This window comes from Chiloscyllium punctatum, chromosome 5, assembly GCF_047496795.1.
Source record: "Chiloscyllium punctatum isolate Juve2018m chromosome 5, sChiPun1.3, whole genome shotgun sequence".
NCBI classification, from domain to species: domain Eukaryota; kingdom Metazoa; phylum Chordata; class Chondrichthyes; order Orectolobiformes; family Hemiscylliidae; genus Chiloscyllium; species Chiloscyllium punctatum.
This window is the reverse complement of record NC_092743.1, coordinates 61,624,278-61,637,582: the sequence shown is the minus strand read 5'-3', so window position 1 is coordinate 61,637,582 and position 13,305 is coordinate 61,624,278.

Genomic DNA, 13,305 nt, shown 5'->3' with positions numbered 1-13,305 from the left:
ATAAACCTGCATCTATAGCATTTTGACTGCATCAGAAACAATTTTTTATAATAGCTGTGTGAAGCTAATGCTGAGCACACTGCAGTGGCAATACATCTCAGTAAGAGGCCCAAGTTTGTGCAACCATTACCCACCACTCAAAGTTAATCTGAACCCATGGTTCAGTGAAACATGTTTGCCTCTGAATCCAAAAACCTTGAGTACAAATACCACTTCTGAGCATATAACCTAGGTTCACACTAATACAGTAGTGATGAGAATGTGCTGCATTGTTGAAAAAGTCATCTTCCAGATACCATTGCATCTTTTAAAAAAGAGGTGCATTTTGGCTGGAGCAGATTTTGGAAATGACTCTAGAAGTGACCAGAGCAAGAAGACTGAATTATTCAAAAATGGGCCAGCGATTATGCTCCATGCTTCTCTATGGCTGTACTGGACTCAATGCTAGAAAATAATCCTCTATCCACAGTGAACCTTCAGATAAATTGTGTACTGCCATTGGGAGCAAATAGCCATTCCGGAGCATGTCAGGAGTTGAGTTTCAGGAAACTGGATGCAATGCCAAATAAAGTTCAATCATCTTCTAGGTATAGTCAAGGATACTGAATTCAGGTGCAAACTCTGTATCACAGCAACTGCACCACCATCCCCAAACACTGCTTAATGCATGTACATCATATTCTAGCCAACAATTTCTCTGAATCACAATTCATATCTCACATTCATTGCTCAATTCACCCTTAGTTAGTAATGCTGCGGGCCTCACATTGACATCCCACAGTTTGCGCACACTTCCAGCTAATAAGCTAGGTCACCACCATTGGTGTACCCCTCCTCCTCTAAGGATGGTATTTTTGCTACAACAGCTGGTAAATTCGAGTTAGAAACAGTTTAGTGAGATTGAGATCTCTGATACATTATTCTTTACCAAGGTTTAGGTAAATGAATATCTGCCTTGAGTGTTCAGAGAGAAATGTCCTCCTGCTGGGAGCACTTTACTTATTTATTTATTCTCTCTCTCTCTCTCTCTCTGTCTTCCAGCTTGTTCATTTTTCCTGTCATATTGTAGTTGTAAAGGTACAAGCTACAACACCCATATGCAGGAAAAAGCAATTTATACAAAACCTTTAACATTGGTGCTTTAGCCACTTCCTATTAACTTTAGCAACTCAGGAAACTACTGTAATCACTTTTATAATTACAACTAAAGCCAGTAGAAACCAACCAGGAACTATGTAGCTGATAGGCCTGTGAGCGGACAAGAGGCGTGTAGCTGCTAAACATAGGTTTCATTGTGAAGGATTCATTTGTTGGAGTGTTGATTCAAAATGGCAGTACTGGTGACAAATCATCATTACATAGATTAATGTCAGAATATTCCCACTCTGCATAGTTCTAGCATGCATTCCCCATGCACATACTAAAGTCTTCACCTATTGATTGTATGGGGCGAGAAGCTGAAGAATGTACATGTGCTGCAGGTGCCACAAGTAATGCAAAGAAAACAGGTAGTTAAGGACAAATTTTGCAGCTACAAATGGTCTTGATGTTACAGTCAATAATAATCCTTTTTTTTCCAGATTTCTAATCATATTAACTGGCCTTTTGCATAGCAAAGAATGATTTTTACATGGTTGCATTAAGACAACATCTATAACACTCAAGCTAGGAGACAGAGAGGTCTGCAGATGCTGGAGATAAGCGTGTGATGCTGGAAATGCACAGCAGGTCAGGCAGCATCCAAGGAGCAGGAAAATCATAAGACCATAAGACCATAAGACATAGGAGTGGAAGTAAGGCCATTCGGCCCATCGAGTCCACTCCGCCATTCAATCATGGCTGATGCGCATTTCAGCTCCACTTGCCAGCGTTCTCCCCGTAGCCCTTAATTCCTCTAGACAACAAGAACCTATCAATCTCGGCCTTGAAGACATTTAGCGTCCCGGCTTCCACTGCACTCCGTGGCAATGAATTCCACAGGCCCACCACTCTCTGGCTGAAGAAATGTCTCCGCATTTCCGTTCTGAAATGACCCCCTCTAATTCTAAGGCTGTGTCCACGGGTCCTAGTCTCCTCGCCTAACAGAAACAATTTTCTAGCATCCACCTTTTCAAAGCCATGTATTATTTTGTACGTCTCTATTAGATCTCCCCTTAATCTTCTAAACTCCAACGAATACAACCCCAGTATCCTCAGCCGTTCCTCATATGCTAGACCTGTCATTCCAGGGATCATCCGTGTGAATCTCCGCTGGACACGTTCCAGTGCCAGTATGTCCTTCCTGAGGTGTGGGGACCAAAACTGGACACAGTACTCCAAATGGGGCCTAACCAGAGCTTTATAAAGTCTTAGTAGTACATCTCTGCTTTTATATTCCAACCCTCTTGAGATAAGAGACAACATTGCATTCGCTTTCTTAATCACAGACTCAACCTGCATGTTTACCTTTAGAGAATCCTCGACTAGCACTCCCAGATCCCTTTGTGCTTTGGCTTTATTAAGTTTCTCACCATTTAGAAAGTAGTCCATTCCTATATTCTTTTTGCCAAAGTGCAAGACCTCGCACTTGCTCACGTTAAATTCCATCAGCCATTTCCTGGACCACTCTCCCAACCTGTCTAGATCCTTCTGTAGCCTCCCCACTTCCTCAGTACTACCTGCCTGTCTACCTAACTTTGTATCATCGGCAAACTTCGCTAGAATGCCCCCGGTTCCCTCATCCAAATCATTAATATATAATGCGAACAGCTGTGGCCCCAGCACCGAACCCTGCGGGACACCGCTCGTCACCGGCTGCCATTCTGAAAAAGAACCTTTTATCCCAACTCTCTGCCTTCTGTTAGATAGCCAATCCTCAATCCATCCCAGCAGCTCACCTCGAACACCATGGGCCCTCACCTTGCTCAGCAGTCTCCCGTGTGGCACCTTATCAAAGGCCTTTTGAAAGTCCAGATAGACCACATCCACTGGGTTCCCCTGGTCTAACCTACTTGTTACCTCTTCAAAAAATTCCAACAGGTTTGTCAGGCATGACCTCCCTTTACTAAATCCATGTTGACTTGTTCTAATCAGACTCTGCTCTTCCAAGAATTTAGAAACCTCATCCTTAATGATGGATTCTAGAATTTTACCAACAACCGAGGTTAAGCTGATTGGCCTATAATTTTCCATCTTTTGCCTTGATCCTTTCTTGAACAAGGGGGTTACTACAGCCATCTTCCAATCGTCCGGGACCTTTCCTGACTCCAGTGACTCTTGAAAGATCTCAACCAATGCCTCTGCTATTTCCTCAGCAACCTCTCTCAGAACTCTAGGGTGTATCCCATCGGGGCCAGGAGATTTATCAATTTTAAGACTTTTTAACTTTTCTAGCACTATCTCTTTCGTAATGGCAACCATACTCAACTCAGCCCCGTGACACCCTTTAATTTTTGGGATATTACTCCTGTCTTCCACTGTGAAAACTGACGCAAAGTACTTGTTAAGTTCTCCTGCTATTTCCTTATCTCCCATCACTAGGCTCCCTGCATCAGTTTGAAGTGGCCCAATGTCTACTTTTGCCTGTCGTTTGTTTCTTATGTACTGAAAGAAACTTTTACTTTTATTTCTAATATTACTGGCTAGCCTACCTTCATATTTGATCCTCTCATTTCTTATTACACTCTTTGTTATCCTCTGTTTGCTTTTGTATCCTTCCCAATCTTCTGATTTCCCACTGTTCTTAGCCACTTTATCCTGATGAAGGGCTCTGGCCCGAAACGTCGATTCTTCTGCTCCTTGGATGTTGCCTGACCTGCTGTGCTTTTCCAGCAACACACTCTCAACATAACAGTCAAGCTGTCAATCAGAGTCTCAATGTATAACTTAGAAAAGCAGAGAAGCAGAATACAGAGCAAAAACCATTTATTCTAATGTTCCTAAGCAAAGCAATTTTTTTTTAGTTAACTTTGGAAAATACTTGGTTACAAATCATCAATACAGACAGTACTTTTCAGGTCATTTGACACTGTTTGTACCTGCTGTACACTATTCTGTAAATTTGCCACTTGCACAGAGAAACGGTCTAATTTTTCACTTTCGTTGAGAGATCATGGTGTTGTATTCTATTTTCACTTTTGTTACATCTTGTGAAACATTTTATATATATGTAATTCAGGGGTAATTTTTCAAAGTTGCACACTCATCACAATGTTTTATCCAATGTAAGAAGCCCTTCTGGACGTCGTATATGCAAACCCACTATTGCCCATTCGTTAGCTTCAATGGACAAGTGTAGGATCAGCTATTGATTTGTCGTAGATGTGTCAAATATACAGTTCAGTTACTTGTAGTTCGATTAGAACTTCCTTCTTGAAAAGGAATTTTTGAACCAAATCCAAAAATATTCAAATTATCTTGTAGACAATGAATTCGTTCCTAAAATTAAAGCAGAAACTGCTGCAAATACTCAGTTTTGGCAGCAGCTGTTGATAGAAACTGAGTTCACATTTCAGGTCATGACCTCTCATCAGAACACTGAGTTCTGACAAAAAGGTTACACACCTGAAATGTTAACTGTTTCTCTCCACTGCTGAGCATTTCCACCATTTTTCTCTGTTTCAAATTTCCAACCTCCGCAATACTTTGTTTTGGGTTCATGCCCATCCTATTTTCTTACATTTTTTTCTTCAGTAATTTTCTATCATTCTTTCTGGACTACAGTTTCAGAGATGGGAGGTATGCTCCAACACTCTACCTAGATATAATTCAAGCTTTTGTCTTAAAAGTAGGGATGTACAACCTAATTGATTTTCTATTACATTCCTCACCCAAGATGCGGTGTGGACATGTTTACAGCAGCAGTTACCTTTTAGGCCTCTTGTAGACAGGGGTAGTGTCCTACCTCTGGAACAAGAGGCTCAGTTTCAAGTTCCACTTGCTCCAGAGGTGTGTAATAACATCTCTGAACACGTTTATTCGGAAAATAGGTTAAAGCAAAAGTAAACATGGAAATGGCTACTTACCCTCTGAAATATCAATTATGATTGGTGTTATTACTTACATTCTGACAGCAGCTAACTAATTAGGGGTGGCACGGTGATTCAGTGGTTAGTCTTGCTCCCTCACAGTTGCGAGGGACCTAACCTCAGTTCCAACCTTGGGTGACTGTCAGATTTGGGTTTGCACATTCTCCACGTCTGTGTGGGTTTTTGATCAAGTTTCCTCCCAGAGTCCAAAAATATGCAATTTAAGTAGATTGGCCATGCTAAATTTACCATACTGTCCAAGTTTGTGCAGACTAAGTGGATTAGACATTGTAAATGTGGGGTTGCGGGGATAGAGTAGGATGCTGGATCTGGGTAGGATACTCTTCAAAGGGTCATTGCAGACTTGATGTGCCAAACAACCTCTTTCCACACACAGGCAATCTCTGAATAGGGCAGCTGAACAAAATTAAAGTTCTCCTGGCCTTTACAGTTCAATGTGTTGTCAGATAAATTTGCTTAGGCACCAGAAGAACAGGGTTTTGTTTCCCTGAATAGCAGTGCCAATAGACAAAATTCAGGCTGGTTTACATACAGCTGACTTTCAAGCTTTTTACACAGTTGTTGGTTACCTGATCCCTAGGCACACACTAACAGTTAATATAATGCAGTCCCTGGAGCCCATTCTGCCTTTCATTTAAGTCATGGCTGAGCTGTACCTCAACTCCATTTGTTCACCCGATTCATACCCCTTGATTTCCTCACTAAATAAAAATCTAGTGATCTTAATCATGATAATTTCAAATTACACAGTCTCCATAATTTGGTTTGGCAGCATACCCGAAATATTCACTACCTTTTATGTGAAAATGTTTCATTCCTAAATAGTCCAGCTCTAATTTCAAGATTACTGGTCAAAGGAAAGCATTTCTCTATATTTCATCTCACAATATCTTCATTTTAAACATCTTGGTTAGATCACACTTTCACTTCTAAATTGAAAGTAATCCAAATTAAATTTACATAACCTGCACTCATAATTTAAGTCTTTAAACTCTTGTAGTTTTATATCATTATAGTGAATCTTTATGGCATTCTTTCCAAGGCTAAATATATCTTTCCTGATGTTGGTATCCAAAATTAAACATGGTACTTCATTTGGGATCGGGAGTCTCACCAAGTCCCTACAATGAAACATCATTTCCAAATTTCCCAGTTCTTAACCCTCTTGAGATTAATTCCACTTCTCCATTCATTGGAATAGTGGCATAAAATCTTTAAATATATAATTCTCTATTAAAGTCATAGAGATGTACAGCATGGAAACAGACCCTTCAGACAAACTTGTCCATGCTGACTAGATATCCCAACCCAATCTCATCCCACCTGCCAGCACATATCCCTCCAAACCCTTCCTATTCATATACCCATCAAGATGTCTTTTAAATGTTGCAATTGTACCAGCCTTCACCTTCCTTTGGCAGCTCATTCCATACATGTACCACCCTCTGAGTGAAAAGGTTGCCCCTTAGGTCTCTTTTATATCTTTGCCCTCTGACCCTAAACTCATGCCTTCTAGTTCTGGACTCCCCCAACCCAGGGAAAAGCATTTGTCTGTCTATTTTATCCATGCCTCTTGTGATTTTCTAAACCTGTATAAGGTTACCCCTCAGCCTCCGCTGCTCCAGGGAAAACAGCCCCAACCTATTCAACCTCTCCCTATAGCTCAAATCCTCCAACCCTGGCAACATCCTTGTGAATCTTTTCTGAATCCTTTCAAGTTTCACAACATCCTTACGATAGGAAGGAGACGACAATTGCACGCAATATTCTAAAAGTGGCCTAACTAATGCCCTGTACAGCCTCAACATGACCTCTCGACTCCATAACTCAATACTCTAACCAATAAAGGAAAGCATACCAAATGCCTTCTTCACTATCCTATCTACCGGTGACTCTACTTTCAAGGAGCTATGAACCTGCACTCCAAGGTTTCTTTGTTCTGCAAACTAAGACCTTGTTTAGCTCCCTAGGACCTACCATTAAGCGTATAAGTCATGCTAAGATTTGTTTTCCCAAAATGTAGCACCTCACATTTATCTAAATTAAACTCCATCTGCCACTCATTAGCCCATTGGCCCATCTGAACAAGATCCCGTTGTAACCTGAGGTAACCATTTCTAATATTACTGGCTAGCCTACCTTCATATTTGATCCTCTCATTTCTTATTACACTCTTTGTTATCCTCTGTTTGCTTTTGTATCCTTCCCAATCTTCTGATTTCCCACTGTTCTTAGCCACTTTATCCTGATGAAGGGCTCTGGCCCGAAACGTCGATTCTTCTGCTCCTTGGATGTTGCCTGACCTGCTGTGCTTTTCCAGCAACACACTCTCAACATAACAGTCAAGCTGTCAATCAGAGTCTCAATGTATAACTTAGAAAAGCAGAGAAGCAGAATACAGAGCAAAAACCATTTATTCTAATGTTCCTAAGCAAAGCAATTTTTTTTTAGTTAACTTTGGAAAATACTTGGTTACAAATCATCAATACAGACAGTACTTTTCAGGTCATTTGACACTGTTTGTACCTGCTGTACACTATTCTGTAAATTTGCCACTTGCACAGAGAAACGGTCTAATTTTTCACTTTCGTTGAGAGATCATGGTGTTGTATTCTATTTTCACTTTTGTTACATCTTGTGAAACATTTTATATATATGTAATTCAGGGGTAATTTTTCAAAGTTGCACACTCATCACAATGTTTTATCCAATGTAAGAAGCCCTTCTGGACGTCGTATATGCAAACCCACTATTGCCCATTCGTTAGCTTCAATGGACAAGTGTAGGATCAGCTATTGATTTGTCGTAGATGTGTCAAATATACAGTTCAGTTACTTGTAGTTCGATTAGAACTTCCTTCTTGAAAAGGAATTTTTGAACCAAATCCAAAAATATTCAAATTATCTTGTAGACAATGAATTCGTTCCTAAAATTAAAGCAGAAACTGCTGCAAATACTCAGTTTTGGCAGCAGCTGTTGATAGAAACTGAGTTCACATTTCAGGTCATGACCTCTCATCAGAACACTGAGTTCTGACAAAAAGGTTACACACCTGAAATGTTAACTGTTTCTCTCCACTGCTGAGCATTTCCACCATTTTTCTCTGTTTCAAATTTCCAACCTCCGCAATACTTTGTTTTGGGTTCATGCCCATCCTATTTTCTTACATTTTTTTCTTCAGTAATTTTCTATCATTCTTTCTGGACTACAGTTTCAGAGATGGGAGGTATGCTCCAACACTCTACCTAGATATAATTCAAGCTTTTGTCTTAAAAGTAGGGATGTACAACCTAATTGATTTTCTATTACATTCCTCACCCAAGATGCGGTGTGGACATGTTTACAGCAGCAGTTACCTTTTAGGCCTCTTGTAGACAGGGGTAGTGTCCTACCTCTGGAACAAGAGGCTCAGTTTCAAGTTCCACTTGCTCCAGAGGTGTGTAATAACATCTCTGAACACGTTTATTCGGAAAATAGGTTAAAGCAAAAGTAAACATGGAAATGGCTACTTACCCTCTGAAATATCAATTATGATTGGTGTTATTACTTACATTCTGACAGCAGCTAACTAATTAGGGGTGGCACGGTGATTCAGTGGTTAGTCTTGCTCCCTCACAGTTGCGAGGGACCTAACCTCAGTTCCAACCTTGGGTGACTGTCAGATTTGGGTTTGCACATTCTCCACGTCTGTGTGGGTTTTTGATCAAGTTTCCTCCCAGAGTCCAAAAATATGCAAGTTAAGTAGATTGGCCATGCTAAATTTACCATACTGTCCAAGTTTGTGCAGACTAAGTGGATTAGACATTGTAAATGTGGGGTTGCGGGGATAGAGTAGGATGCTGGATCTGGGTAGGATACTCTTCAAAGGGTCATTGCAGACTTGATGTGCCAAACAACCTCTTTCCACACACAGGCAATCTCTGAATAGGGCAGCTGAACAAAATTAAAGTTCTCCTGGCCTTTACAGTTCAATGTGTTGTCAGATAAATTTGCTTAGGCACCAGAAGAACAGGGTTTTGTTTCCCTGAATAGCAGTGCCAATAGACAAAATTCAGGCTGGTTTACATACAGCTGACTTTCAAGCTTTTTACACAGTTGTTGGTTACCTGATCCCTAGGCACACACTAACAGTTAATATAATGCAGTCCCTGGAGCCCATTCTGCCTTTCATTTAAGTCATGGCTGAGCTGTACCTCAACTCCATTTGTTCACCCGATTCATACCCCTTGATTTCCTCACTAAATAAAAATCTAGTGATCTTAATCATGATAATTTCAAATTACACAGTCTCCATAATTTGGTTTGGCAGCATACCCGAAATATTCACTACCTTTTATGTGAAAATGTTTCATTCCTAAATAGTCCAGCTCTAATTTCAAGATTACTGGTCAAAGGAAAGCATTTCTCTATATTTCATCTCACAATATCTTCATTTTAAACATCTTGGTTAGATCACACTTTCACTTCTAAATTGAAAGTAATCCAAATTAAATTTACATAACCTGCACTCATAATTTAAGTCTTTAAACTCTTGTAGTTTTATATCATTATAGTGAATCTTTATGGCATTCTTTCCAAGGCTAAATATATCTTTCCTGATGTTGGTATCCAAAATTAAACATGGTACTTCATTTGGGATCGGGAGTCTCACCAAGTCCCTACAATGAAACATCATTTCCAAATTTCCCAGTTCTTAACCCTCTTGAGATTAATTCCACTTCTCCATTCATTGGAATAGTGGCATAAAATCTTTAAATATATAATTCTCTATTAAAGTCATAGAGATGTACAGCATGGAAACAGACCCTTCAGACAAACTTGTCCATGCTGACTAGATATCCCAACCCAATCTCATCCCACCTGCCAGCACATATCCCTCCAAACCCTTCCTATTCATATACCCATCAAGATGTCTTTTAAATGTTGCAATTGTACCAGCCTTCACCTTCCTTTGGCAGCTCATTCCATACATGTACCACCCTCTGAGTGAAAAGGTTGCCCCTTAGGTCTCTTTTATATCTTTGCCCTCTGACCCTAAACTCATGCCTTCTAGTTCTGGACTCCCCCAACCCAGGGAAAAGCATTTGTCTGTCTATTTTATCCATGCCTCTTGTGATTTTCTAAACCTGTATAAGGTTACCCCTCAGCCTCCGCTGCTCCAGGGAAAACAGCCCCAACCTATTCAACCTCTCCCTATAGCTCAAATCCTCCAACCCTGGCAACATCCTTGTGAATCTTTTCTGAATCCTTTCAAGTTTCACAACATCCTTACGATAGGAAGGAGACGACAATTGCACGCAATATTCTAAAAGTGGCCTAACTAATGCCCTGTACAGCCTCAACATGACCTCTCGACTCCATAACTCAATACTCTAACCAATAAAGGAAAGCATACCAAATGCCTTCTTCACTATCCTATCTACCGGTGACTCTACTTTCAAGGAGCTATGAACCTGCACTCCAAGGTTTCTTTGTTCTGCAAACTAAGACCTTGTTTAGCTCCCTAGGACCTACCATTAAGCGTATAAGTCATGCTAAGATTTGTTTTCCCAAAATGTAGCACCTCACATTTATCTAAATTAAACTCCATCTGCCACTCATTAGCCCATTGGCCCATCTGAACAAGATCCCGTTGTAACCTGAGGTAACTTTCTTCACTGTTCAGTACACCTCCAATTCCTTCAAATCATTAACATATGCAGTGAGTAAAGGACCCAGTTCAGATTACTATTGAAATACCATTTACAACATCAAACCTATATACCTACGCTCTGTCTTCTACTGTCAACTATTTAAGAAACAATATACAAGTTTACCTTTAATTATGTTCAGTCTTATTTTTGCTCATAATCTCTTCGGCAGAATCACACCAAACACCTTATGTAAGCATACACAGAAATCAGCTATAGACACTTAAATGCTAATGCTTTGAAATACTTTAACCAGTTTTTTCAAATCAGGTTCTTAGCGAGATGTGAACTTTGCTGACCCATCGATAAATAGTTAAAAAACAAACATGTCCTCTTGACTATAAATGCATACATTTCTCTGTGTCAGAGAAATGCTTTTCTGACACCAAACTCTCCAACGTGATGAAGTTCACAATATCTCCACAATGGCTTTTTGGAATTACTGCAGCTGGGTTGAATCCAAAATGGGAACAGCATTGTACGCCCTGTGCAATGTGACCTGTATGCCTCTGTCTAAATCATTTGTTCTGTATTTCCTTGCTGACTGTGATCTACCTGTATTGCTCATAAACAAAGCTTTTCTCTCTACTTTGGTACACGTGACAATAAATCAATCAATCAATCAAAAGTGTAGTGCCACAGATGGTTCCTCTGGGTGATAGAGAACAAATGGAACTGGTAAGAGAAGACAGATTAATATAAAATAAATTATCAGATTGATACAGATTGTCTGATACTAAGCATTCTAGCATATTGTTTAATGCTTAATGGGTGACCAGGGATGTTTGATTTCATTCCTAATGGTCATGCTTTAGGGAACTGAAGTCCTTCTAATTTGGTTTAATTTGTCATAAATTTAGCAATCTCACACAGAGAAGCCACAAGTGAGCAAAACCAGAATAACCTGGGCTGATGCACGTAAAGTTGATGATAAAGGACACTGTGGCAAAAAACGTCTAGAAACATGCTTTTTACAAAACTAATACTAGTGAAAGCTTAAGCTAATAAACAAGTGTTCTTTTACCAACATCTCGTCCCTAAACATTCACTGCAAAAGCATTTAGTTGCAAAGTATTGAAGTATATCAATAAAAATTCAAAGTTCACACCTTTATTCAAGTGGCTTCTGTTGGAGTGAGATAGTTAACTGCTAAAAATTTAATAATGTTCGATGATAAATCTAAGCTCTTGCATGGCAACCCCAAATGGAAACAAATTCTAGATACGCCCTCCCTGAAGAAGTGCTGCTCTCTCAGGTCACATATAAAACCAATGTTCCATATTTATTCCCTAAACAAGCTGATTATAGAGTCTTAGAGATGTACAGAACTGAAACAGACCTTTCGATCCAACCCATCCATGCCGAACAGATATCCTAAATTAATATACTCCCATTTGGCAGCATTTGGCCCACATCCCTCTAAACCCTTCCTATTCGTGTTTAATTTGTTTAATATCATCTTGCTGTACGTTTTGGCTGTAAAAAATGTGGGGTGGTAAGAGGTGTGAAATTCGCTAAATAAATGCAAGACCTTTTTTTTCTCCCTGTGTAGAATTCCAACACTTGATTCTCATCACAGTTATGATCAAGGATGTACTAACAGATGGTCGTAGCTTAAAACAGCTAGAACTGTGTGTGAACCGAACAGTACACTCCAAACCAAAATTTCGTCTGAGGGCCGAATGTTTCACTGCAGACTTTACACAATCAGGTCTTTTGCAGAGTTCAATATCAGCTAGCAATAAGCTCTTAACTCTGAATGATGTTGGACTGGGGTGGACAAAGTTAAAAATCACATAAGCTGCGTGATTTTTAACTAAAAATAATCGACCTTGGACGATATTGGGTCTCTATTTCTGTTGGTAAATATTATGCAACTAGAAACCATTAAAGCGTTAATCTGAGCAAGTTTGGTTCCGAAAACATTTTTTTTTAGAAATTGAAGAGCAAAGCTACGGTGTGTCCGTGTGCAACCATCAGTTAGGTCTCCCGTCATGGGCTCAAACTGTTGCATTGTCTCTTGGCTGCTCAGATGCGGAAGAAACAATCAGTGGTTCAGTGAGCCAGCTTTATGGGATCAGTCAGAATTCAGAAAACATTCGTGACTATTACTCCCCATTCTTCGATGATTTCGTCTTTTCCCATTTATAATGCATGATCCAAACAGGATTTTAAATATCAAGCTGCGTGATACTTAAGGGAGGTGATTCTTAAAAGTATAATCTTAAACCTTGTCTCTGATTGTTGCAATTGGCCAGTGATCCAGTTAAAGTACATCCCCCCCCCCCCCCCCACCCCACCCCCGTGACTCGAAATCGAAAAGGAATGAGCATTAAAAACTGGATGTTAAAGATACGCTCGCTGCTGGATTAACCCCGAAGACTCGAGTACATTAATGACTTGCACAATGTCACAGCGAGCACGTGAATAAATTGCGGCTCCACAATGCGTATACACATATGGTGCCTTCATACAGCGAGAACAGATCCCCAAGTTTATATATCTACAGAATGTTGTAATTACAGCGAGTAGCATTTGGAAATATAGTGTCTAAGCCACGCACAGTCTATCCCCCGTGTGTGTGTGTG